Source organism: Bombus bifarius, unplaced genomic scaffold (genome assembly GCF_011952205.1).
Source record: "Bombus bifarius isolate JDL3187 unplaced genomic scaffold, Bbif_JDL3187 scf7180000008203, whole genome shotgun sequence".
Classification (NCBI taxonomy): Eukaryota; Metazoa; Arthropoda; class Insecta; order Hymenoptera; family Apidae; genus Bombus; species Bombus bifarius.
In genome coordinates, this window is record NW_022884507.1 from 1351958 (window position 1) to 1378783 (window position 26826).

The 26826-nt window shown below is 41.4% G+C and overlaps 1 protein-coding gene across 2 annotated transcripts in view; it reads right to left on the bottom strand.

Annotated features, from left to right (window-relative positions):
• Positions 1–26325, bottom strand: part of LOC117210370 (semaphorin-1A-like) — a 382334-nt gene extending 356009 nt beyond the window's left edge. The window contains exon 1 of one of the 2 annotated variants that reach the window (XM_033453343.1): positions 25920–26325. The gene's annotated coding sequence lies outside the window, so the exon portion shown is untranslated. The remainder of the gene's footprint in view (positions 1–25919) is intronic. The other variant, XM_033453342.1, reaches the window with a different exon arrangement.
• Between the last annotated feature and the right edge of the window lie 501 nt (positions 26326–26826).

A 26826-nucleotide genomic window follows, 5' to 3' on the forward strand; every position in this document is an offset into this window, starting at 1 on the left:
CTCGCGAATGAATATTCAGAAGCACACGGAAACTGCAGAGAACGTGGTCTTCCTGCCCCAGGTGACCTCTCGTGGAAACGACCAGGTGAAATGGTCCAAATCACAGCGAATATTCAGATCCCAACCCTCTTACCGTCGTCCTTGTGCAAATTACTCTCGTTACGAATGCCTGTGATCGAGACTGCCAAACTATGTAAAAGAGTGTAACCAAAACCGCGATTCCCCTTGCAAATTTCTTCGCAACTGTCGTTGCATAGAGAGAAAACGTGGTCTCGCGTCGTCTAACGTCGCAACTTCACTTCGTCGGATCGCAGGAAACGTGGAAATTTAATGCCTCCTTGAATCACTGTGTTGTCTACGCTCGTTCAAATACCTTTGCCGGTTGTTATGTTCGATATCAGCCCTTAGGGAACAGCCCGTCTGAATCTCAATCGCTTATAAATAATTAATCGCCCGGCATCCACCGACGTTCCAACGTGTATCATTCTTACGAGTGAAATAGTCTGTCTCTGACAGCATAGTAGATACCGAGAATCGGTAGCCCAAACCGCCATTAGTAGTCCGTTCGGATCCCTTTCCAAGACAATATTTTCAAAACTTTATCGTTCGAATAACTTACATCGTTCTACGTTTCAGGCGGATACCTCGAACGACTTGTCGCTATATTTTTAAACGAAACGTTACAACGTTACCTAAGCACGTTTAAGCAACGTTACCAAATTACCTGAACAGAGTAAATATATTATACGCGCGAGACGTTAAAAAGCTAGATCGGATATGGGCTTTGATGAAAGAGAATATTAAGAGAGGCGTAAGAAAAAAACAGTAATTAGTCTTCGGATTAAAAAATGTCCAACGTGTAGCAGAGAACAGCATCGAACTACTTTACGGCGTTAACCGGTGATGCTCGCAAGGATAACAGCCAGCAATAAGGTAATTCACGTCTTTATTAAAGCTCAACGCGTTTAATAACGAACTGGCCGATTTTTCTAATTTTCAAGACAAAGTGCGAAACGTGTGTAGAAGTTAACACAGCTACTTAGTTCGCTCTATAATTTTATACCCCCTGCTATAACAGCTTTTTACGAGAATTGGTCTCGCAGGTCGTCCAAAGATAACCGTTACCGTGGCTGCTCGACTATAACTTTAGCACCTGCAAACGACATTTTCGACCATCTCATCGCCAGTCACAATCGTTACGCTATTCAAATACTTGTGGCGTGTTCACGGGCTGTTTTACAACCGCTTCTCGTTTTTCTATTCCGAGACGCGAGTTGTCGCGTCGCAGTTCGAGCCTTAAAAGATCGCATTGCGACAGAACCGGCAGCAGATTCTTTTTATTTCACTTGTATCAGCGATATACGACGAAGTTCTTCTTTCGCGCGTATCGACAATCTTACGTATCATCCACGAAAACACCACGTAATATAATGCGTGGATGAAATAAATGGCGTAAATTCGTACCGCGACACGACCATAGATCTTCGTCGAGTTGATTCAACCGATTTCTTTGCTTGCCGTGTTTCTCCGAGACAACCAGAGTCACATGTTTAATTATGGAAATCATATTTGATCCACACGAGAAGCTCGCACTGCCTCAAAGTGTCCAAATTTACATTGGAAAATACGTTGAACCTGATTTCGAAATGCAAATATTTGATCGATTCGTTCGGCAAATATTCGCGCGGTGTAACTTTAGTGTAAGATGTTGTAAAAATACCATGATAATAAGAATTCCAATCTTCCGCTGCGCCAGAATCCTCGATAGCTATTCGCGGCAATTTCAACTTCCCTTAGGTAATCATCGCCGCTGCAGTGTCCACTTCGAACCTTCTTTGTCCGATAGGAAAATAGGTACCGAACGATTAAAGCTTACCAGATGTTGTCGCGTAAAAACGTAGCATTGAAAACGGTGGCGAGCCGTAATAATAAGCCGTAATAACAAGCAACGAGAATCGAGCGTGTAATCAGCTCGCAGTCGCGTATAGTTAACCGTATATGGCAAGAGGTCCACTCTCGTCGACTACCGGTAATTTCCTTGGGGAAGAATTTCGATGCTGTATACAAAAGTGAACATTCTGCCGTACGATTACGTCTGCGTTCTCGCGGATAATTCTCACCATTAATACACGGTGGGCGTTAACGGTAGGAGACGAAAACCGCGCGAATCGAGACGGACGCACGTGCACCAAGCGTCAACGCAAGAGAAAAACGATAGAAGAAAAACGACGTGAAAAGGAGGTAGATCGAGGAACGTTGCCTCGCCGTGCTTCAGCGTCCAGTTTCTCGAATGTGCCGTAGCGAACACGACCGCGTTAGTGCGCTTTACGTAATTTCCGTTAGTTAACCAATTCACCCACGTGCAGGTATTCTTCGTCGACGCGAGGTCTTCCGCGGCATGATATTTCTCGAGTCCGGAGGATAAGCATCATCGAAAAGTTATAGCGCGCAGCGACAAACTTCCGCCGCCTCCCTCCCAAAGAAAAAAAAGAAGAAAAAGACCTGAGAAAAAATACCTGAGAAGGGGTAACTTTTCGGAAATCGGTATTCGCAAGTTTTTTTCCTGTCGAGAAAAGATAACGGCGAGTTATACGCGACCGTCTATCCGCGGAAGGAAAACCGCAAGAAGAATTTCAAAGGCTTATTTTTGTTGGAAAGCCGCTCTACCAGTTGCGGTATCGAGAAAAATTATTACCATCTACGTACATTCATTTACCGTTGTTCGAATTGAATGTGACGTTAGATAAGAGGAAGGCAGAAAGGCGGCAGCGTGTGGTTTTAAAATTCACGATATCTTTAACAATGAGCGCATTAAGTAGGCGTACTTTAGATGGACGACCGATTAGTTGGGATTTAACAACACGTTTGTAACTTTGTAATGCATCGATCCTCGGTGCAGCCGTCGCGAGCTGCAATTTGCTAAAACAATGCAAAGTGGATCATCTCGTAACATCATCGTACAATGTGTCCTAATGTGAGAACCGCGTCCAGACTAGGACGTACACAAGGACATAATCGTATTCCACGAGTCGATGCCCCGTCGATTCCTCGAAAGCAACGCGACGGGATCGTTCGTTCGCCCCTTCGATGGAACGATAACGCGATAAAACCAAGGAAGGAACACGTCTCCGGAACAAGTTCAATTTCTACGTTCCTACGGACCTCCCTGCCACTGTTCTATTCAGCCCGTACGTTTTCCTTTGCTACGAAAGAAACCTATCGAAATCGCAGTTTTCCTTCTTTCGTTTTTCCCTTGGCCTCTTCCTCCGAATTCCTAACCCCCTTGCTTTTGTCCGTTTCATCTCGCGCACACGCGTCCGCTCTCTCTCTCTCTCTCCCTCTCGCGCGCGCTCTCGCTCTCTCGTTTACCTCGCGTCACGCTACAAAATTCATTTTATCGCGACAGCGACGACGAATCGATATTTCTCGTTCCTCAGCACGAGCTCGCAATCCGATAAACGAATGACGAGAAGATTGCAACCGGCGCGCGATGCAATAAATGGATATAGGTAGATGTGGTAAACTATAGATATGTGATTCGTACGTAGGTACAAGCGTACGCGGTGCACACACCGTGACCAATGTGTGTAATACGCCAGGTGTCCGTGCCACGGAGGTGCTCCCTGCACCCTGCTCTCTCAGCTACGCGCATAGGCGCCGGACACCGTGTCTTAGCGCGTTCGCTCGTCGTCCAATTTTCGTTACCTATACATAGATATGTGTAGCTACAAATACAACCATCTACGTATAATATTTACGCATCGAAAAACTTCCTTACATGCGCTACCCATGAGAAGCCTTTCTCTGTTTCTCTCCTGCGCGCGCGCGCTATCTTCCACGCTTTCCTTTTTTTCGAATTTCCATTTCTAATCGTAACTATATATCGGTGCTGCGGTGATAAAAAGAGATCAAAGTTTTCTAACGGAACATCAAGTACCGTTAAACACACGCGCATCTATCATACTGGCAAATGCGCTGTCCAAACGTGTCAGCCGCATTCCTTGCATATCGATGAACCCATCTAACCAGTCTCGACCCATGACCTACTCCGCGATAAGGAAAATTCAATCCCGCCGATCTCTCGGAACAAATGCATCATAACTTCCCAGCGCTGCAATTTCCGTCGAGGTAGCTTATCCTGGCGACGCGACGCGACGCCATACACTGGCGTCTTCCATGCTCGATCGGAAAGCGCCGCCTATGACCGTGTGTATACTATACATCGGCGTAGGTGGGAACCGGCTGGTTCAAAGTACCTCACACGCCTGTGGACGATTGTCATCGATCGCCGGTGCACAGTTTCCACAGGCGGAAGCACGCTCGAAGACGGTGCAGGAGACAGAGCAACGACAGAACCAGTACCGGTACTCGCACTGTCGCTATATATGTGTAAAGCGGTGGTGGTGATGGTACGTATCCCCTTCCCCGTCGGCCGTCATCGTCGTCAGACGCCGTAGCTGCGGGGCAATCGAATTTTCATCGCCGTGAAGGCAAGCCCTGAATATTCATACGGTCGAATCCCTAGTACCTTGCACACGTCCCGCGGTGGTTGGTGCCCCCGTGTGTTAACGTATAGATACATAGCCGCTGGGTAATCGTGGATTCCCACCCCTTGGTCCTCACCCTCCTCCTTCTCCTGACCGTCAGCTGAATTTAAACTGATGTGGCAGGGAGGGCGCGTGATCGCCCTGGGGTGCTTAAGCAAATCGAAGGTTCGGGGGAGCGCGAGCGTGCCGAACTAGCCATATTCTTCTTCCTCGGATGGGATACCGGGTCGAACCACTGTTCCACCTACTATTTATGCTTCCGCATCCACGGCACGCGAATCGATGCGCGCACACGTGCTACATCGCCGCTGATAAACGCGCTGTGATTATCGAGTTAGTCAATTATCTGCGAATTCGCAATCAATCGTTGCGTTAATCAGTTGGTTCTTCGTTGGACGAAACCTGGCTAACGGTTCCTCTGCCGGTACAGGATTGCTTTGACTATTGCCGGCTGGTTGCGATCAACCGATCCAACTTTGCACAAAGGCACGTGTACGGAATTGGTAACGAGCACACATGGTATAACCATGTGATAACGAGGGCAACCCCTACGAGCACGGGAATCGCGTTCAAAGAATAGAAGAAAACCTTACGCGTAGAACAGAATTTTCTGCCTCTGGTTTTATCATCTCCAACGATATTTTAGAAGCGCGCGCGTATTTGTTTCCTTGCGATTCCATCTGTCCGTTTATCCGATGCCGAGTATCTAACGCGATACGTCGAGCTTTAATAAAAGCTCGGCTGGCGGAAAATATAATCCCTATTACGTACCTAAATATCGAAACGGAGCGATGGAGTAGGAAACTAAGTGGGATAATTCTAAAATGAAAAGGAACGCGAGCCCTCGATACACCTCGCGATACGTGCGTTACATATATTCAAATTTTTCTTATACAATACATATCCTTCTTACATCGCTGCGCAAATAAATCGTCGTATAACTTGCCTTGTATAATTTATACGATTATTTTAGTTCGCCAAAGCTAACTCTGCGTATATCCATATTCATAACGTTCCGCTAACGATAAGAGTGGTTTTCTGCTTCTTAGTTTACGGAGGTGCATTACGATATACGTGATCTGTTTGTGCGGTAGAACCAAGAAACGAAAGGGCACCTTATCGGTCGTGGGGCGTCACGTATGTAGATACATACACTGTAACTCCATTGGTCGACGTTATGATTACAAGGTTTGCCGAATTTCTACAACCAAACGACTCTGTATCGGCTAAGAACTAGAAATTCCGTGTACGAACCTAGTTAGAAGCAATAACAACTTAGGTCCGCGTAACGCTTCAAAATAAGAGCCTTTCCGATAGTTTGATCGAACGCGAGAAAACTCTGCTGCCTTTACGTTGCCCGCTAGAATTTATTCTTGCGACTAACAGGTTCCTGCAAGTGGGTAACGCTTGTATTTTTAACGTACTGTACGTATACTCGAATGTTTCGATGTGTCGCTCCTTAAAAAGTCGTAAACGCGCGTTTATCGCTACAAGCATTGCCTGTAATAGCCTCTACAAATATTTATTCACCACACGCAAGTCGAAGATGGTATAAATCGATACTCTGGAGTTGGAATAGTTTCCCTATGCAATACGTTCGTTGATTATAAACGTATTATCCGGATAATGTTCCATCCCCGCGTCCTTGTGCCCGGTATATACGCTATATACGGTACAGATGCTGGCTTGGCCGCAACAACTTGCGGAATCGCCGAGAATGAAATTCTTGTCAACCTAGTTTCGACGAGACTCGTGCGGCCAGCTCTACCAGCGTTTCGTTCAAACGCACGTTTGCAATCGAATAAGAGAGAAGGGCGCGCTGTACAAAGCGAAAGGTAGAAAGAGAAGACGCAGGAGCGTGCAGAAATCAGCCGCTTTTCAGTCCAAAGCACTCGACGCTCCTTGCAGCCGGGTTGCAGCATGATCTGACCCGTGTGCAGCCGTTAAACCGAGGGGAAAAAGAGAAAAGATTGAAAAAAGAGGAAGCAGCGGCCAAAGGGTAGCCAAAGAGAGGAAAGAGATAGAGAGAAATGTCCAGGGAAAACCAGTCGTTGGAGCAACACGACACGCGAACAGAGAGGGATACAACTGGCAGCTGGCGTACGTTCATGTTGGTCTATCTTCTACCTCAATGACTGGGGAAAGCGAGAAAGAAGGAAGAGGAAAGAGGAAAGCTGCGGAAGGGACAGGAAGAAACAAAAGCGAAAGGGAAGCAACAAGAATGAAGAAGGGGCAGAGAAGAAAACGGGGGGTAAAGAGGCTGACGTAAAGACAGATCGAGAAACAGGGGAAAAGAAAATGTAAGAGAGCCGGCGCGCCACGGCACGGCACGTCGGCGCGGCGCTGTGGAATCGCTGTGAGAATCGAGGGCTCGCGGCCGTCGTTTCTTCTTCGAGATACTCGTTCAAAGTACACACTTCGCAAACGCGGAGCCTACATCCATTCATGATTTTTTCAAAGAAATCCTCTATCCTTTCATATCTTTCCCTTTCCTTTTCTAAACGGCCAGCCAGTGTGGACCACGGGCTGAAATTATTTAACCACAGCTTCTGACCGCTAGCAATGTGCTTATTTTTTCCGCCCTCTCTTCTTCCTCTCTTAACCTCTGAATATTCCACGCTCGTGCTAGATCGAAACGAATTAAACGCGAGCTCGTAAAGAGAACGACGACGATGCTGTTGCCACGATTCTCGCCAAGCCACTCGCATCGAATAATAAACCGTGTTTCCTCTGCGTCGCGAGGTTTAAGGGTACGTTGGAAATTTATCGAACTTTCTGGTTCGCAGACTGGTTCGCCAGAGTCTTCCCCCGGTAAATTGTAACGATATTTGCCGAAGCGGAATTTAAGGAAGTGGACGGTGTTATATGTGTGTGTCATCGATCATAAAACGGTTGGATATTTTTCTCGGTCAGAGATTGATGGCCCGTCGTGTTCGTCGCGGTCTTATTTTATTTTAATTTGACACCTCGGTGGACTTGGTCCGTTTTGATTGCGAACCATCCACGTATATATTTCACACTGGCAAGTTTACGTTCAACGATAAATCGATGGTAACGAGTGCAGCTTTCCCGAGCTGCGGCTGTTTCGGCCTTCTCGATGAGTTCCGTAATTTTTAACCCACTGGCGGAACAGTTCGTTCGATCGTCGTAGTCTGAAACTGTTTTAAAACTTTGCTTTAGGATGCTCGTCTCGATTTCAAATGGATTTGTCGTGAACAGGATCGATCGCGCGACGATTAAACCATCCGCCCGCCCGTTCTTTTCCCATGCAACACGAATCGAATTCTGAAAAACGAGCCAAAAGGGCGTGTCCAAAATTATTATAATCGAGTAACCGAAACAGAAACAAGCGATACAAACGAACAAGACGATAACGAAATAATCGATGTACGTAGCTTTGAAAACGACAGAAGCGCAGTCACAAACGTTTCATCCGGCGGGATTTCGAGAAAACTGGTGCAAAGTAAAGGACTATCGATCGGTCGGTTTATCATTCTCTGCGCTACTCTTCAGATTATTAAACTAATACTAGAGAAATGGAACTAACTAAAAAATTCATTCGACTCCAGTAATTCGATAAACTTCATTTCAACAAACAAATAGGATTCTGCCGACAGTGAAAATGTTCGTCTCTTGAATCGTATTTACCGCAAACTTCGCCACTATCAATCACCCAGATGTATCTGACAGATACCTACATGTACATATGTAATGTTGCAAATTTAACAGTTAGCTCGACGTGTTTCTTCGTTAACAACCGAGAAAACATTCTTCTTAGGGAAGCTAGGAAAAGGAAGGTCGATTATTCGATCTTCGAATGATTTAACACGAACAGCCGACATTCCTGGCGAAGCGCGAAGACTATCTTTCTCCGTACCGTCAACCGCGGTAAAAGACCGGAAACAACCGAGCTGCAGCCGTAAGTACGTCTAACGGTATACCATCGTCCTTCTGCTCTTCTCCTCTTAACCGCGAGTTCGTGCTTGCAGTTTTCTGTCCTCCGTTCCTCGAGCTCGGTTGCTTAACTCCTGCGACTGTCGTCTAATCCTTCTATCGGAGATCGTAGACAGTCGTCGTAATCGGACTCCAACTCTCAAGGCGAACCTCCATAATTTCACAGATATTCCTTATGTTCCTGTATTTTTACATCTCCGTCTGTGCCGTCTACACAGCTGTCCCTTTCTAATTTCAAACGATATACATACATATGTATGCAATTCGCTCGTTTGAAATTGCCATATGGAGAGAAGAACTTTCGAATAAACGTGATATTCGATATTTTGTAAATTGAAGAAATATGTAAAAACTACACGAATCGCTAAAGACGAGATTTGGAAATGTCAAACGTCGAAAAAGATTGGTATAGGAGATATCGAAGAGAAAAATAATTATAGAATATTCAATGCCATCGTATTTGATCACACAGAGAGATACGCAAGACATTAAAAAGGAATAAGAAACGCCTCTACGTTTTGTATATTTTGTTCCATGCGAGGCGAAAGTAATATAAGAAAGTAACATATCGAACCCAATTACGTATTTATTTGATCATTTTCTTGTTTGATCGCGATCATTTAATTGAATTATCGTTACAGACTTTCCCATTCGCTACGCTTATATACCGCAATTTATAATAATTTACACGATCGAGATGTTCGTGGCATTCTAATCAACAGGATACGATAGACAAAAAGAGTATGGCAGCCAATGTCAATCGATTTATCGTTATTACAAACAGGATTGCCAACACTTTTCTAGATTGAACGACGCCTGTACACGAACCCGTGAAGAATACATACGCTACGTTTATAGTAGTATTTCAATATTTCGGGAAAACATTTTCATGAAAACCTCAAAATCAAACAAGCTGCGCTATAACAATATAACTTTATTACGGCACTTGTTGAAACAATATCAAAATGTGTTGTAAAAAAATATGCAAAAATTAAAATCTTTTATGTATAAACGAGAAGAACAAAACGATGAGAGAGAGAGAGAGAGAGAGAAATATAGACAGGCAGACAAAGTTTCTATGAGTGTGCATGTATATATACATATAAATGTATAAAAAAAAAATTGAGCGAAACTTGAAAACGAGAAACGAAACATAAAAATTTTAATTCAACACGGAACAAATTCGCCAACATATCTACAAAATTAGCCAAGTTTTGACAGAGAATTTAACTAAAATTTTTTATCAAATAATGCGGGTAGGTAACAAAAATTATTCAAATACGAACTTGTAGAAGATCAAGTGCATCGATAAACACCTCTTTTAATCCGAAAAATGATTCGGTGGATTTTCATAAAAATGAACTAACCGCAATCGCAAAACACACATGAGTTTCATAAATTTGCCGGTCGTTTCTGAAAAAGACAACAGAAGGTTCTGGCGATTCGGTCGTTTGCAGTTTAATTTTAAACGGCGAAGGTAAACACGAAACAGACGCGGTGACGGTGCGTGCGAGGATAAAACTAGCAACGCGTGGACCTGGCGCGCCGCGTTACTCCTAGCTGACACAAGGGTAAAGTTAAACAAGAAAACGAATCAAACTAACTGCACGACCTCAAATTCCGTCAAACGTCGCCAACGTCGGAAATTTCTGTAACGAGCTTAGGGTTGCACGATAGAAGCCGGTGCACCATATCCGCCTCCGTAAACCTGCCTGCAGCGTAAACGCGTTAGAGTAGGTGTCTAGGTAATAACCTCAACGTAGTAGTCTTCTGCGTTCGCAGAAACTTTCTCGAGTTCGCGGTAAACTTCCGTATACCGATGGATGTACAATCTCTCCTCGTAAACAGGCTTCGCTACCGACAATCAGTTACGAACTGTACGTATCGAAAATGTCGGTTATCAACGAGAACCAATTATTACCTCGTTGTAATCCACGAATCACGGAAAATTCAAATACCTACCTTTCTTGCTAGATCTATGCGATCGTTAACACTTTGACTGCCACGTTGGTCATATGTGACCCGCCGCGGTTTCTCCTGTGACGCCACGGTGGTCATTGGTGACCGGAGCGATTGAACTTCTTACAATTGCAAAAATTGAATGAAAATTGACAGTTAGGGCATTTTGAATATAACCGATAAATAGGAGATACATTGAAACAAAAAGTGCCCCATTGTTTTTATTAGAACATTAATAAAAAAAAAAAAAAAAAATGAGAAGAAATCTTGCATCTAACGGTGCACTGTGTTCGCATCCATAACTTTGAGGGGTAATCTACGAATATTATTATAAACACACCTTAGAAAATGCTGTGTTAAAACATTGTGGCGTCCTGAGTGAAACATGTGATTTCAGCGTGGCAGTCAAAATGTTCAAATAAATATACTATTATTAGATGCTCTTTTTAACATGTCTATCCGTGTCCTTATAATTTTTTAGAATCTTCAAGCTGAAAATGTCGCTACAAAATAGAAAACAAAGAGCAATTTGAAAAACACTATCGCGCTATGAGTGTGAAAATTGGGACGTGGGTGTATGTGTCGCGCCGTGCTTTAAAATATATCACATTCAGTTGTATTATTAATTATTAAAGTAAATTATTAAAGTTCAAGTATATGCATGATATCTTTAAGAAAAATTATAATTTAATTATCAAAAACTTCGTTCCAATGTGCTTGCGTAGAGAATGTAATAAACAATAAGTGCTCTTGCGTTTGTAGTACATCGGCGCGCCGTTAGGTGGCCTATAAGATATTTGCTTTCTCACTAGTTGTAGCATAAGTAGTATGTTGCTTTATATACGGGAAACAAATCGTACCTTACCTTGGTAGTACATATACTAAAAGTGGAACGATACAGAAAATTGTGTAGCGTGGCCCCTGCCCTGCGCAAGGGTTGATGACATGCTGACAAACTCGTGATGTTCCATTGAAACATGTGTGTGTAATATTGTGCGTTACAACCTGAGTTGGCCTCCGCACAGTGACACGCATATTACAGTGTGTGAGTGTGGTAGGTGTGAGTTTGTGAGTACGTGCGTGACAGGATCCCTTTCAACGAAAGAAGAGAAAATGTAGTAACTTGGCAAGAAGAGGAGAAGTGACACTAGAAGAGTAGTGAGTGAAACACATGTAATTGTTATCTATGAACATCTTGTAAAACACGTGCTAAATAAATAAAAAATTTTTTTTATTTATAATGAATTCCTACATATTTATTTCGGCAATTACGATCCATAATTCTCAACACGTAATATGCATTCAGTGTAACAAGAATCTCATATGATAAATAGTTAATGTTTTATTTGGGGCAACTTAAGTTTGTGATAGAGGAAGTCATATAGGTATTCCGTCTTTTTGCAATTACGAGGTTTCTCGGAGTGAAAAGTTTATTTCGCGAGTACATCGTACCTCGGCGACTTATATCGGGGTTCCAGGCACTCGTGCCGTAGAAATAATGGTCGCAGTAAGCATATCGGCATAGCAAACTACGCGTAATACGTTGGACAACTTGATAATAACTTGCAACCTCGAGTTTCAGATCACCAAATTTATTCAACGGTAATCGAACATCCGGAATACGAGAGATTCCAAGAAACGACTTCCGTTCCCGGGAAAATTTAAAATGTCAAAAGTTCACCCTTAGACTGTAAACGTTTTTACGGTACTCTAACTATAACTCTAACTCCGACCTTTGTGTCCGATGCTTTTTCAATGGGTAACACTTGTTAGAAAAATGTTTGGTTCGATTCTTAGCAATTTTTGATCCTAACTGTTTAACTTTTCTTTTATAGTACTCTCTGCATATAGGGCTCTCGATACCTTCTCTGCGAGTTTCGTCGAATCAGCCTTGAGCACCATTCATATTTTTTTCTTCCTACCTCTGTCTTCGAGGTCGACTCGATCGGAAACGAAAGACCCTGCGATGCCACCTGAATGGATAATGACACGCGCACATTGGCGAAAAGAAAAAACAATTTCAAAGAATACCTCAAGTGTTAAATCGTTCCCAGATTTCAGGTCGATGTAGCTTGCGTCTAACCATTCAACTTTATACAGATCTTGTAACTGCTGCTACAAGCAGCGGAATAATTCGATAAATTTTTTCGACGTAAAACTTTGTTATGCGAGGACGAGCTGCACGGCACCACGAACAATTACGAGATACCCTGTGTATTTTCTCGAGAGCGCTGTTGCTACGCTTTGCTTCCTAGATATATGTATACCTAGCCTGGAGAAGGTGGCACGTGTTAACACAGGCATTTGCTCGCAACCATGAATGAATAACGAGAGACACACCGTTCAAGATAACGTTTTGGCATCTTGCGTAATGATGCCGGAATAAGGTCGTCCAGGGAAACTCAATAAACGACACGTTGCGTTCACGATAAACAGTAAAGAGCTTCGTTGTTGCAACGATAATGCGAGTAGTTGCTGTGCTCTTTGAAAACAAGTCGGACGATTCGTTGTCGTTCTTGAAACGATCCAACGAAATAATTAAAAGGATTGATTATTGCAGCAGGTCGTTCGATGGAAAATATCGCCCAATAAGATACTTTTTATCGACATAGTAACTACTTTCGTTCCTCTCGTAATTTAAATATGCACAATCAATTACTTTACGAATTACCCAAGGTATGAGATGTTCTTTTTATAGAAGTAGCTTGGTTCGGGGAAAAACCTGTTAGTCGAATTGAATTTCCTTTGGAATCAATTTAGACTGAATATTATATCGTTGATGTACGTTTATTACACGAACTTCCATATGGGTCCACTTCACCAAGTCGAGCATACAACGTATAGTATAGTATGCATACATACTACTATGCTACTACTTACAGTTGACATTTTTTCTCGCAACCTACGACGATGTTAATAGTAATAATAATAATAATAATTCAGAAGGTGATACGAAGAATACCGAGCAACGGTCAAGCGGAAATCAATTATCTTGGAATTAGTATGACGAAGCTAGGAGATGGAAAAACGTCTGTAACTGCGTCGATATGATGGACTGCTGAAATTACTAAAAGCTCGGAAAATATGAGAAGTCTCTTTTGATAAAAAGATTGAATTGACGTTTAATCGTGGCCTGAAGAAAAATTCCTGTTGTTTAGATATTTCGTACGTATACTGCATTCGAGCAAGATGAACATTATAACAGCACAAATATTTGGTAATTATTCATTAACGATTTAGAGAAAGCACGTGCCGAAATGGTCATTAACGATTTAGGCAACGATACAAACGACAATTCAGCTGGAATTTCATAACGTTCTTACAATTAGTGTCACACAACGTGATAAGAAAACACCTTGGACAACAGCGGCTGCAATTTATACGCTCAAATAAACACGCTTAGTGCTTTAATACAGAGACACCGCAAGCATTTTACGTGAATTATTTCCAACATAAACATCCTGCGTTTAATCATTCCTTTGACTCAGCGCGATATTATTTGTCGTTAATGTGCTTTCGCATAAAGTGGAATACCTTTTCGTTCAAAAACGATGTTATCTATGCGAGTAATTAATAAAAATATAATAACGACAATTGTACGGAATGTACACAGACGACAAATACCTACAGAATTGAACTGAAACCGAACGTGAATTTACGAGAAAATAACAAAATAACACATTACATACCGAGAACTAAGACAGTGGATAAAGGTATGTATTAGCTTTTTTTGCTATCGATTTAAATTGCAAATGAAAAATATTTCTCCCGATTAAACATTTTAATATCGCAAAGTAACTTCATAAGTGGACTCGATACGTGGATACGATTTAAAACGACGTTAATTGAAAAATGAAATCACTCACGACAGCTCAGTGACTAAAACGTCAGCTATTTCCGCAAGCTATTTCATCGCGTTCGCAAATTCCATTTTTACCTAACAATGGATTTTCCTCTTTTAAAGTTAAACGCTACTTGAGCAAGCATCAAGAAAAATACAGGAGTGTCGGCGTGTGTATATATGCACACATTGCATATCCACGCCATGGATCAATACGTATCTTACGTCGTAGCTGAACAACGTGTCCGATCTGAACATCCATACTTGAGCTCGAGACATACAAAGTGATTGTATTGGGTACTTGCTAACATATATCGTAAAACAAGGGTATAGATACTCGTTAACCTATGTGTTTGCCCGGCGACATAAATATACGCAGAGAGAAAAATGAGCGTTTGCTTAACTTTTACTGAGAAAGATGAAATTGATTGTACCTTCCAACATACAAATAGAATATCCGTGATAAAAAAAAAAGAATACAAATACAAACTTCTCTCATAATTTTACTCGGACGATTCACTCGGCTCAAGCAGATTCGATTTTGTAAACGAAGTAGCGAGCGCGATTAAATAAAACATTCGTAATAACTGGAATTGAATTTGAAAATAAATCTATTTCTGCTATTATAAAACATTTCTATTTTTGTCCGACAGAAAATAACAAGCGAAAAATAAAATTCTGATCACGAGTTTCGCTTAACGAATAATTCCTCTATTCGAAAGTATCGTGGAAACTCGATTGGAATTCCAACACGCTTCTCCTCTAACCTCTCTAACTGCAATCTAATGAAACGAAATCATCTAACTCAAACGAATATCGCGCCGTTGTTCCAGCGATTCTACCGACTGGTAGGGCGAACGTAAATACTCGCATTTTCGACTTTCTTCGTACGCGGCGACAAAAATTTCTCATGGTAAGTTCGAAAGAAATCTGAAAAATTTCATAATACCACCAGAGTCTCTCGAAGATTAAACGGAACGTATGGATACGCGATGAAATGCCGGCAGCCAGTGTTGTACTACTACGCGAGCGACGAGGACGAGATTGTGGAAAGCATCAACCAGCTCTCCGCGTCGTGTCCGTCCTGGCTATAGTAAACTTCAAGGCTAACCGTTCGCCTGCGTACAGTCCCCGATATAAATTACCAACGAGTCCAGACATCAGCGCAGCGGTCCTACCATGAAGATGTGCCACGCGCGCGTCTTGCCTCAAAGCCGTACAAACGCGATATCTACACACATGGAAACGCGGTGATACTATTCGCGAGCCAGTGGAAGGATCTTGGATTACATCTTGTAAGGTGTAAAGAAGATTAAAACGTCAAGATAACGATAGATAGCGGAGGGCACCGTGTTACAAATCCTACGTCGCGCCAACTGATTGCAAGCACTCGCTTGATGCAGTAAGGTTGGCAGGTTAACGCTTCGAATTATGAAATTAGCTTAATGCATCTGAAATTTGTTGAACGTTACAGGGGATGGTTGTGTAAACTCGTGTTCAATTTGAGTTATACCCGTGGTATATGTGCAGAAGCGGGTTTACAGTGTGCGAGCAAAGTTGAGGGATGAGTTAGCAGTTAAAGGACGGTTCGTGTGTTTCACCGTATCGTCGACGTCAACGGTACAAGATTATATTAATTTACGTCCGCATCGATGTCATAATCGGAACTCCTACGAGACGACGTCAGATGTGAACAGTGGAAACTCGTCAGTGTAAAATATAAATCTTGTTGTAATAAAGCTGCACATACACAACGAAATCGATACTGTGATTTCATTGAAACGTTTCAAAAATCGCTGAAAATGATATAATATATATATATATATAGGAAATGTACTATGTTTATTTCCCTATAAATGAATAAATATATATATGTATAGAAATTAGAAGCATTTCAATAGTCTCCTAACTAATATCTTTATATCACCATTCATCTACACCATTCATTTTTTTTCTAATCATTTTAAAGATACAGTCTATGTCATTTGCATGAGATACGGGATATACGCTCTTTGTCTTTCTCACATTTTGCTTGGCACTAGAATAGAAACAAAGGACAAACATTGTTTCAAAGTAATACAGATTTTTGGTGAAGTTGGTCACAACAAGCACATACTGCTAATTCATAACAAAAATTATTAAATAAAATATAAAATTCTCTTAACACTCGCGAACAAGATGAATTCCTTATAATTTCCACCAATTCTGTGTAACAAATGCTGTATCCCGAACGTTACAGCCCTAGACGGTGCTATCACTTGAAAAAATGCAATTTCAAACTACGCAAAGGGACGATAAACATGAAGAAGAAAAGAAGAACAGCGTTCGTTTAAAACGGTAAGAAGCTTTTAAAGTATTAATCATCTTAACGAATAATTCGATGAACGTGGTAACCATGATACTATGCTACACTAATGTCAATGTTTTGTCTATATTCTAGTTGTCCATATATCTATTGATATTTCTCTCTTCCTTAAATTACATCACGCCACTCTCAGGTAAAAGTTCATTTTCCAATACACACTACTCTGGGTCAACGGTAACCCGGCTTCCGATTGTACGCAGCTGTTTCTACGTTGGAGTTTAGAATGTTCCCATATTCGGCCAAATTGACGAACGACAAAGCCGCCTTTTATTTAAAAAAAAAACGTCTAACAACGCCTCGCAACAACTTTCGAGTCAAGTTGCAAAGAACTGTTGGTAAAACGACATCGACGTTAGTGCACACCCTGCAACGATTATTCCATCGCGAAAAGGATGGGACATCTGGAAGAAAGTTTTCGAAAGAAGAACTGTATTTTGAAAGGAAGTCCTTTGAAATCCTTGTTCTATCCTTGCACATGGAGAAGATCGTCGCAGTCTACGAAGGCATTTGCTTCTGAAAATATGGCCAAAAGCGTGACAAAAGTAAGAGTGACGCGTGTGCTTGCATAACTATGCCGGAACCGCAAGTTTCATGGAAAATTGTTCGTCCAGAAGCAACGATTCGTCGGATTAGCAACTAACCAGGAATTTTCCATGCCGTCGAATACAAAGGAAAGGATTTGTTCAGCCTTGTAGGAACGGTCGATCCCTCTGGCATCACGTGCAACCTATGCGTCTGTCTGTACGTGATAAAAGCTCGTCCTCCCTCTCTGGCAGAGCGCGCGGTGACGCGTTTCGCACCTGTTGGAATGCGAACCAGCGAACGAGAGAAAGAGAGAAAGAGGGAAAGTGAGCACGGAACTAGCGGATGTAGGTGGTTGCAAGGTGGTTGGAGGAAAAGTTGAACGTTCGACCGGAGGTTCGTGCATAGCCGCGGCTACGTAATACGTGGCCGAAAACTGGTGGGAAACGGATCGAATGGAATCCAATCCAACCCAATCCAATCGTAAAAGATTACGTAAAGGCATATGTTTGCAAAGGTCTGGTAGAGTAAAATCGTGACACTGCTGAAACTAATCCAGTGGCCAATTACGCACGATAAACGCACGTGAAAGTCGATACTTGGAGAAAGACGATTGTTTATCATCGAACGATATCTGTATCGCCTTCTCCGAGAAAGCGTTCAGATTAAGAAGAAGAGGGAAGATCGTGTAACGTAGATGAGTGATCTCGTATCGGCGCCGAGTCTCGCGGGATTAATCCTTTCGCTTCGGCAGTCCAGTCCGCCGAAGTACTGAAACGCGCGCCAGAAATACGCACAGTGTGCGTGGTTGCTGTATATACGTTTTCCTACGTCCTAAATAAGAATAATTCTTGTAAAAACCGTATGAGAAATACCGTTTCGCTGTCAATGGATTTAATAGATTTTTTTAGCATGAAACACTATACGATCCTTTGGATGCTTGAAATATATTGCGTGAAACGTTTTCATGTTGTTTCAACAATGAGTAACTTTAACGATTTACGTTCGGTCCGATCATCGTATTACGTACTACGGGTTAAGAAGTGATTAACAGAAAATGTTCTGCCGATGGCGAAAAAATATATTATTGACTACAGATAGCACTTGTATATACATAATTTGGATGGCGGATATATGGAGCCGCTTATAAACGGCACTCGAAGCGAAAGGGTTAAATACCGAAATTGTTCGACGATCGCGTTCACGATCGGGATACGCTTGGTTCGCAACGTGGTACAACTACGTCGTCGCGTTGCAAAGTATCGAGTGTAAAGCGTATCCCGAATCTTGTAAAGGAAACCTTATCCATCCGTTGCGCTACTTTTACCCCCGATATCTCTGCCTTAATTATCCGGCGCGAAAACTCGCTCGTTACACGCCTCGCGCGGTAATCCTAATCTCGACGTCTCGATCGGGACTACGCCCACGAGCGCAGCACATTCGAAAACCGGAATCTTCCGTAAATCAATGCCAGCGAAAACTATACGCGGCAGCCGGTACCTGAGTACGTGTAACGTATGAGGTGTAGATTCCGTATCACCGTGGTCGCGTTATTACGATATAACGCATCTCAAACCACGCGTGTTACATAATTATGCGAGGCTGCAAGTCGCGAAAATGTTCGCCTGACGTTCAACCATCCGGTCATACGGACGACACGCGCGCTCCACGATTTCTGTTGAAATTATCATTTTACATGTTCCTACACGTGTACGTTATGTAATAAGGCGCGAGAAAAGGAGTAGAGGGGAAATATAAAGCTGTTCGGTCCACTCGACGGTAGTAGGACGTGTACGAGGATTTCTCGGGTCGAGTGTACCTGGCCCACGCTGCCCGTTTCTTACTCTCGGTGGGTAATGGTCTCTTCCCACCCCGTTCTTCTACCTTCACGCTCGACCGTTCTGGCAACCGATGACAGAGCTGCTAGTAAGTACCCGTACCCGTAGCCGTACTCGTTCGTTCGTTCTTCCTTCACTTCGCCTGCTTGCTCACCATTAAAGAGGGAGCGAGCGAGACAAACACTCCATAATGGAAATTATAGCCAACGAAAAAGAACGACTCGCAAGCCTCTGCACGTACAATACGTACGAAAATGAAGGAAAAACTATCAGACTCTTTTCTTTTCGACAGACCACCCGTGTTCCAATTTTTCTCCTGCGAACAACGTAAAACAGGGTAAACAGTAGGTTCGCATCCAGAATATACATACAAAGTTATTTCGTAATTAATATGAAATTACAAAATGAAATAAATGGCATGAAATCGATGAAACGATAGCTGCGAACATTTACAATTAGCTCAACGATTTTTCAACAGACCGATTGACAAATCGTTCGAAGAATGAACTAATGGTTCTAGAAAGTAACATATAATATTACTATAATATTACGTTTGCTAGTTTCTCGAATTTTTGAACGTTTTAGAGTTAAATGGCGATAGATACGACGGTACCTATGAAACGACCTAATAAAAACGTTAGCCAAGGTAAATGGTAAGACAGTTTCGTATTGCGGTTGAGTCCACAGAGACTGATTGAAAATATACAGAAAAAGAGGAGAAAATGTGAAACCGCGAGAAATTATTACGGAATACTTGCGGGATGGAGAACGAGGTAAGAGAACGGAAGAATAGGGCTGATATAAAATCTTTTCTTGAAAGTATACAACGACGTGTTTCTGTAACGTATAAGATGACATTTTCTACGCATGCTACAACGAATGAAAAGGAAACACAAAGTGAAAAAATATCGGAATAATTGAATAATTGATGAATAATTAACAACTAATCAAAGTCGAACCGATTTATTGTTTCTGAAAAACATCGATATTATTCATTACAGGGACCAAAGATAGAAAATGTCGTTGCTGTTAATTTATAGCAGCACAGATTTTACTGTAGAAATGGACAAAGGAAACAACGAGACGAGTTTGTTTCTTCCGGCCGAGCCTTGTACTCTCTACAACCTACAACTTCGTTCGTAACGACTGCATAATAATTTTTAAAAACTCTTCACGAAAGCATGGCGTGACAAATGGAAAAACATCGCACACTATTATGAATATCATAATAATAAGATACGGAAACAAGTAACGATCGTATAATCGTAGATACAAGCCGGATAGCATAAAGAGAAACAAGAATATTTATTCGAAAATCGATATTATTCCGTGAAGCATACGGCGAATAGCCAGCTACCGAACACCATAGATATAGTTCCTCATACTTATTCAATGAAGGAAAAAACAGCACGCAAGAAAGTACTTTAGCGCTGTACGGCGTGCAATGAAATTCACTCGGCGATGGATCCTAACGATTTCAACTTCCATCTTATTTCTCCAAACGAGAATACTGAAATCAGAAATTTTCATTCACAATTGCAAATTAGTAAAATACACGCGAATAAAGAAAGAAAGCGAAGCAAAGAGCGAGAAAGACGCGAATGGTGAGCCATGAATGAAACCCAAGCGAACGAAATCCAAGCGAGAAACACTGAAAATAAGAAACAAAGGATAACGACATCTCGTTACAAACATCGCTTTTCTACGCTTCAGATTTAAGACATGCAACTTGCGAGACAGAACCGTAGCCACGTATTCGGCCCGACACGATGCGATACGACGCGACACAAACAGGCCCAACGTTTCTCGTTACCGTATAAATATCTACTTGGCACGCTTCCGAATATTCCACTTGTCTCTTTACTCTTGCATCGGCATCCATCGAGATAGCAACACGAACAAAACGAAGGAGAGAAACAGGCAGAGAGAAAAGCAAGAAGGAATGTTTTGTCTAGACAAGAAGGAAATGGAGAACACGAAAAGAATAGAGAGCGAGGTGATCGTGGTTGGCGAATGTCCGCTGTGTACTTCCACGTCGACGTTATAATATGTGAACGTAAACCAGCACTTTCTCTTCCGCGAGCCTGCCTACACGATTCTCAGCTTTAGCACGAATAGTCTACTCGTGTTGCGGTATCAACTGTTCCCGATGACATTAATGACCGGAGAAGAGCAACGTCGCCGTCCACCTTCGAAAGCTGAATAATCGACGACAACGTCTCCAGCAAACACCACGTCGCATCGTGTCGTGATCTAGCGTATAATCCTAAGAATTAACTTCACTTTTTCTTGGTCGATCTTTCATCTTTTTCTTTTTCGAGAGATTAACGCACCTCTGAGATTCTACGACATTCAAAACGGTCAATTTCTTATACGCAACTTGCTATTTATACGGTTAAACTTATTCGTAGATAAATCACCGAATGTCCCGGATGATTCGGAAAACTGGTAATCGACGACGAGATACCGTTATCCTCGCTATTTTAACCGAACGAGTTTAATAAATGCAAGCATAAGAAGACTCGACGCGATAAATCATCGCTGTACGACAGGATTTATACGTGTGTACCATGGCAAGAAGGGTGTTCATAAATTGCAAGTAGAAGTCAAAGTTTGCCAATTAGAATAATATGAAAACCGCTCGGTTCGAGGATTTACATGAATCGTCTATTCGCACTACCGGTATCAACTCTCCTTCGTGACAAATCACCAGAATGGAATAATGCCAACTTTGCGCTACGCGATTAAGATTGTCGAGCACACAGGAATATCCTGAATAACCGCTGGCGTACATTACGCATCGATACTAATGGAAAGAGTTGCGTATAAAAATTCAGCTCGAAGAAAATATCATCTAAATAAAGAATCCCTGATTTTCTTGCTTTACATTCGGTTAAAGAGAACGAGGAAAACAGTCGGTTGAAACTTCGATTAACACTACAACTACCGCACCAGTCAAATTGACTGGTTTTTACAATTTTATTTTTAAAATTTCTACTTCGTGTTATATTTTTTCCGCAGTGATGTAATGACTTTCGCAACGATAACCAAAAGAATAATATAATGAATTCTATTTTGTTTTTTATGTATTCAAACTGAAAATAATTTTGTATCAAGGCGACTTATACCAACACCGGTCAAAATAGCTGGTGCTTGTCAAAGTATAAAAGGGTCCCGCGATCTGTTTATCCAACCCCAATTAACCAGTTCTCTCGTTTTGTACAACTTGCCACACGTTTTATAAATTTTTACCGCGTATCGTTCGATACGATGATATCAGTTATCAGGAGAATTCCGGATCGATCGCTAGATCGCTAGATGATAACGCTAGAAATACCATACCAGTGAAAACTGGTTCTACAATTTTATAAATGTGCCAACCATCGTTTAGGGATCATGGTCCCAGATGAATTAATAATACCAAAAATGTCCTACATAACATGGAACTGCTTCCGTAGGAAAGCAATAGATCAATAGATATAAAAATATTCTATTATTACGTATTTTTTAAAGACCAGTCATTTTGACTGCTTTTTGGTAGAAATAGCTTCGCATTAATTATCGGCAGTGTTAAGAAAGTTACGAGCATAGATTATTCTGTTTCGTTGCTACGTACTTGCCATATACTGTGCAAATAAAACAATTCGATCACTGGTTACAATCTTCACTAATTATAATCTGTTGTTGTGTTCACAAATTTCCTACTGTATAAATATTTATACAGTAAAATGTGAATCGTAAGTTGTAATTGACATAATTCAGGACGAAACATTCGCATTGAAAAACGTTCGAAAAACCAATTGCGGCAAACGAAGTGCAACTGCATATTTCGACTGAAGTACATTTATATACGAGCATTTACATATAAGCAGCGTCTTAGACAATATATCGTTACTTTCTCTTTTAGCTAGGGATCCATCCAAAGCAATGTATATATTTCCATAAATACCTCTTTTTTACAGCTTTCTCTCGTCGAAGAGGTCTGTAAATGTTTGATGAAAGTTCATGGATCACGCAAAAGGTTACTGTACATATTTCTTTAACAAACATGACACACTTTACTCATCCCAATGCACATCTCGTGTTTACATCTACCGACATGTTCTTTCTTACGGTACAAAGTCAAGAAACAGTAAACGTGACTAAATGAAAGAAAAGTTCGTCTCCTAGTAATGTCAATATACACACATAATATACTATTATCGTTAATACGCGAAAGAATAAGATATTATTACCCGTTAAACATTGAAAAAATACGCTAATAAAAAACCGTAAAACGTTCTCTCTTTATTCCAATTATTCATATACAAACACGTATCGTATCTTGTTATTCATTTTGTACAACCAGCATTCCAATTAATTTTACAATACTAATTGCTCGTAATATAAAATAGAACAGAAGATTCCATTACCGTTGTTTATCGAATTACCGTTCAACCAACCTACTTGAAACAACGGATCATATTTCCACAATTGGAAACCTAACAAAAATTTAGCTGGCTATTAATATCATGATATACACGAGCATTTTTAGCCCGTAGATATCCAAATTTACAAACGCTAATTTTCAGTTCCAGTGGCTTTCGTATTAACTGTCCTTTGTTTTCATTTAAAGTTAAACTTGCGTAAAAGTAACGTTCAATTTCTGGTAAAGAAAAAAAGAAAGCATATATACCTACTAAAGGAAGAATTTATCAGTTAAATTTGAATTTTCATTTAAGTTAAAAATATTCATCGAGCATACTAAACGGACCTTGTTATATCTCGATGAGCAATTCAAGCAAGAAGCAAGAAGAGCGTGCCACCGATCTTCGAATCATTCGAGTTATTACAAAAGAAAATAATTCGCTTATTATGAACAACAGCCAGCCATCGTTCGAATAATAGGCGTTATAGTAGCGATCGATTTAGATTTGCTACAGACAATTACGAATGTTCCCAGCCACTGGACTGTCATTAAAATACAATGAAAGATGCCGAATAAAGATCATGCTTTATTAGTAAGCCCTTACTAACGAAGATAACGAATCATGGCAATGTAGCGTACCATATAATCATAAAAATATACAAACGCAGTAATTACTGTACAGTGCGTGGAATATAATTGGTATGCTTCGAATTAAATTTAGATTTGTACAGAAAAGTGAAAAATATGTCGGTGCAACAATATCCAACGATGCCCTTACCGTGAATATTAAAATAGAACGCAAAGGTTCAATACGCGAGTAATCAATGTGAAAACACTGCCACAAATCTTATCACGAATCTCATTACGCGACGTTTATTTCTATTTAAACGCAACTTATGTTTGTGAACTGCGTACGCCTGTAAATCATAGGTGTCACTTGTAGACACTATCGTTGTGCATACTTTCAACCACCTGGAAACAGTACAAATATCCTACTGTTGAAAATATTTTTAAAGTGTCATTTTATCGCTACAGTCCCGGTAATCGGATTGTTCTAACCATCAAAATATTTCAAACATTTTAATCCGATTTATATGTTATTATACACTGCAAGTCGGCCATTAACCTTACTATTTTTAACTGCAAACGCTGTAAAACTTTTGAGAAAAAATTGTCTCGTATCGTCATAACGATCATGCATTATACAAAGAAATATAGTCGACACAATCGACAATTTGGGATATTTCCCTATAGCCTGATACAGGCCCAACGTGACCACAAGCTTATCGTGTTCGAACACCACGCGTCGTTACGTTCGAATCGTGGGGCCCCTCGGGCGAAAACCTCGAAACCGGTTCTGAGCGTACAGAATGGCTGGGTAGCCGGTCAGCATGTATATATACGACTCGCTACAACTTTCTAAACTTCCGTCGCGTATACCTAGACGCGTACGTTCAAACCGTGCGCTTTATTTTTCATTTTTCTTCGTTGACGTGTCATGGTGAAAACGTTGCAGAAGAATTTACCTCGTTAAACGGTCACTCCATCGATGCTACGCGCGCATGTTTAGTGTGATCCCTAACTCCGAAAATGCTATACTATCCTGTTACAATGATCCGTAATGGAGTGTGAACGACATGAAACAAATATAAGAATGTATATCAAACTTATGGACACGATGAAACTAAGAATTTCATTGGTTCGTTTATTTCGGAATAATACGCAAATGAACTCGAATATTCGTTCGATTGCAAGCACTCATCTCTATTTGTTTACGTTCTTGATCGTATTGGACACAAGTTCTAAGAAACGAGGGTGTGAGAACTGGGACGAAGAATGTTTTTGAACGATGAGAACACACTGTTTATGCGAATCTCGTCAACCTTCATGAATGAGATGAAAATGTTCGAAAGCGTTCAAATCAAATATGTGTATGTTTATATGGCTTGATGCGTATCTCCGAAAATGCCTATTCCAATTGTTCCGAAACGATATAGAAAAAGGCTTTTCCTTTGAAAAGGGAATGGTAATGGGAGAAGAGAGTGGGGAATCGCTTTTCTAAGGCGTAACGCACGCTAGGACCAACACTTGACACATATCACAACACGACGCGACGTTGGCGTCGTCTCTGCACACGTGTATTTACTATTTATGACAAAGGATAGAGCAGTTGTACGAACGAGAATAAACTAACCGTTATTGCACTTCGTGCCAAACGCCATGCGATTCTCGCACGCTACCAGCATTCTTAATTGCACCGGACAACGGTTCGTATTCACGACACTTTCCTCCTACTCTAACTCAGTGACTGCGAGCGTTCGTAAACTTCGAAACAGTGATAGAAGACCCTAAGGCGGAACGAGGGTCTTCTATCACCGGCACTTCGCGTCGACGATCAACGATTCGATGACGCTTTTGAAACAACTAACTCGAGCCTACGAGGATTATGTGGCCGGAAACAAAAGTGCATATTTTTCAAACTTACCAGAAATATTGTCTGGATCGGTACAAAGTGTATTCTGCCAGTATGGGACAACCCTCGGCGCGTAGAAGTAACTCACAAAAAATCCCAATGGGTGTTTAGTGAAAAATCTTCGTGGTAAAACCTACGCGAGATGAAACTATTTCCCTACCATAAACGAACGTTAAACACAGAAAAATAACACTGAAAAAACATCACCGAACTCACTGTCCTTTTTAATAGGACGTCCCACGTAATTATAAATTCCCTGGCGATGCCGTGTGGGCGGGAGACGCAGCACAAAACGAAAAAAAAAAGAAACGAATTTGATCGGCACGTAAAAGCTTCGGTAGCTATCACGAGAGGGTACACGAATAGGACGGAACGAAACAATACGCGCGCTGCTCGAGACGCAACTGCCGCCACTACCGACTCTATTTCCCGCTGTACCCCACTTCTTCTCCCGCGATCCCCACCATCTTTCTCTAGCAGTCAACCATTCTCCCCTCTGCCCTGCTGCTGCTGCTGTTGCTGCTGCTGCTCCTATCCTTTCCGACCATTCTTTGGTCCCTTCTTCGGCCTTCGACGATTCTTCGATACCTATCCTGCACGCAATAGTATGTACTTACGCGACAAAGACCCTACGGACACTTGTCACGAACGTACTAATACAAGCACACTCGTAACCTGAAAATTTTTAAACGTCAAAACAATTAGTTTTACACGATAAGCTTTTCGCACGTAATACGTGTAATTCACTATCTAACGACTATTTGTCTTTATAAAGATAATCATTTCTAACGTCTATTTACGTTCATAAGAACATTTACACGCGCGCGAATACTAGTACGTATACTAATCTATGTGTGATTTTAACGTTGTAATTATCATGAGCTAATTTTGCTTAAAACCGTTTGTACGGAAAACGATA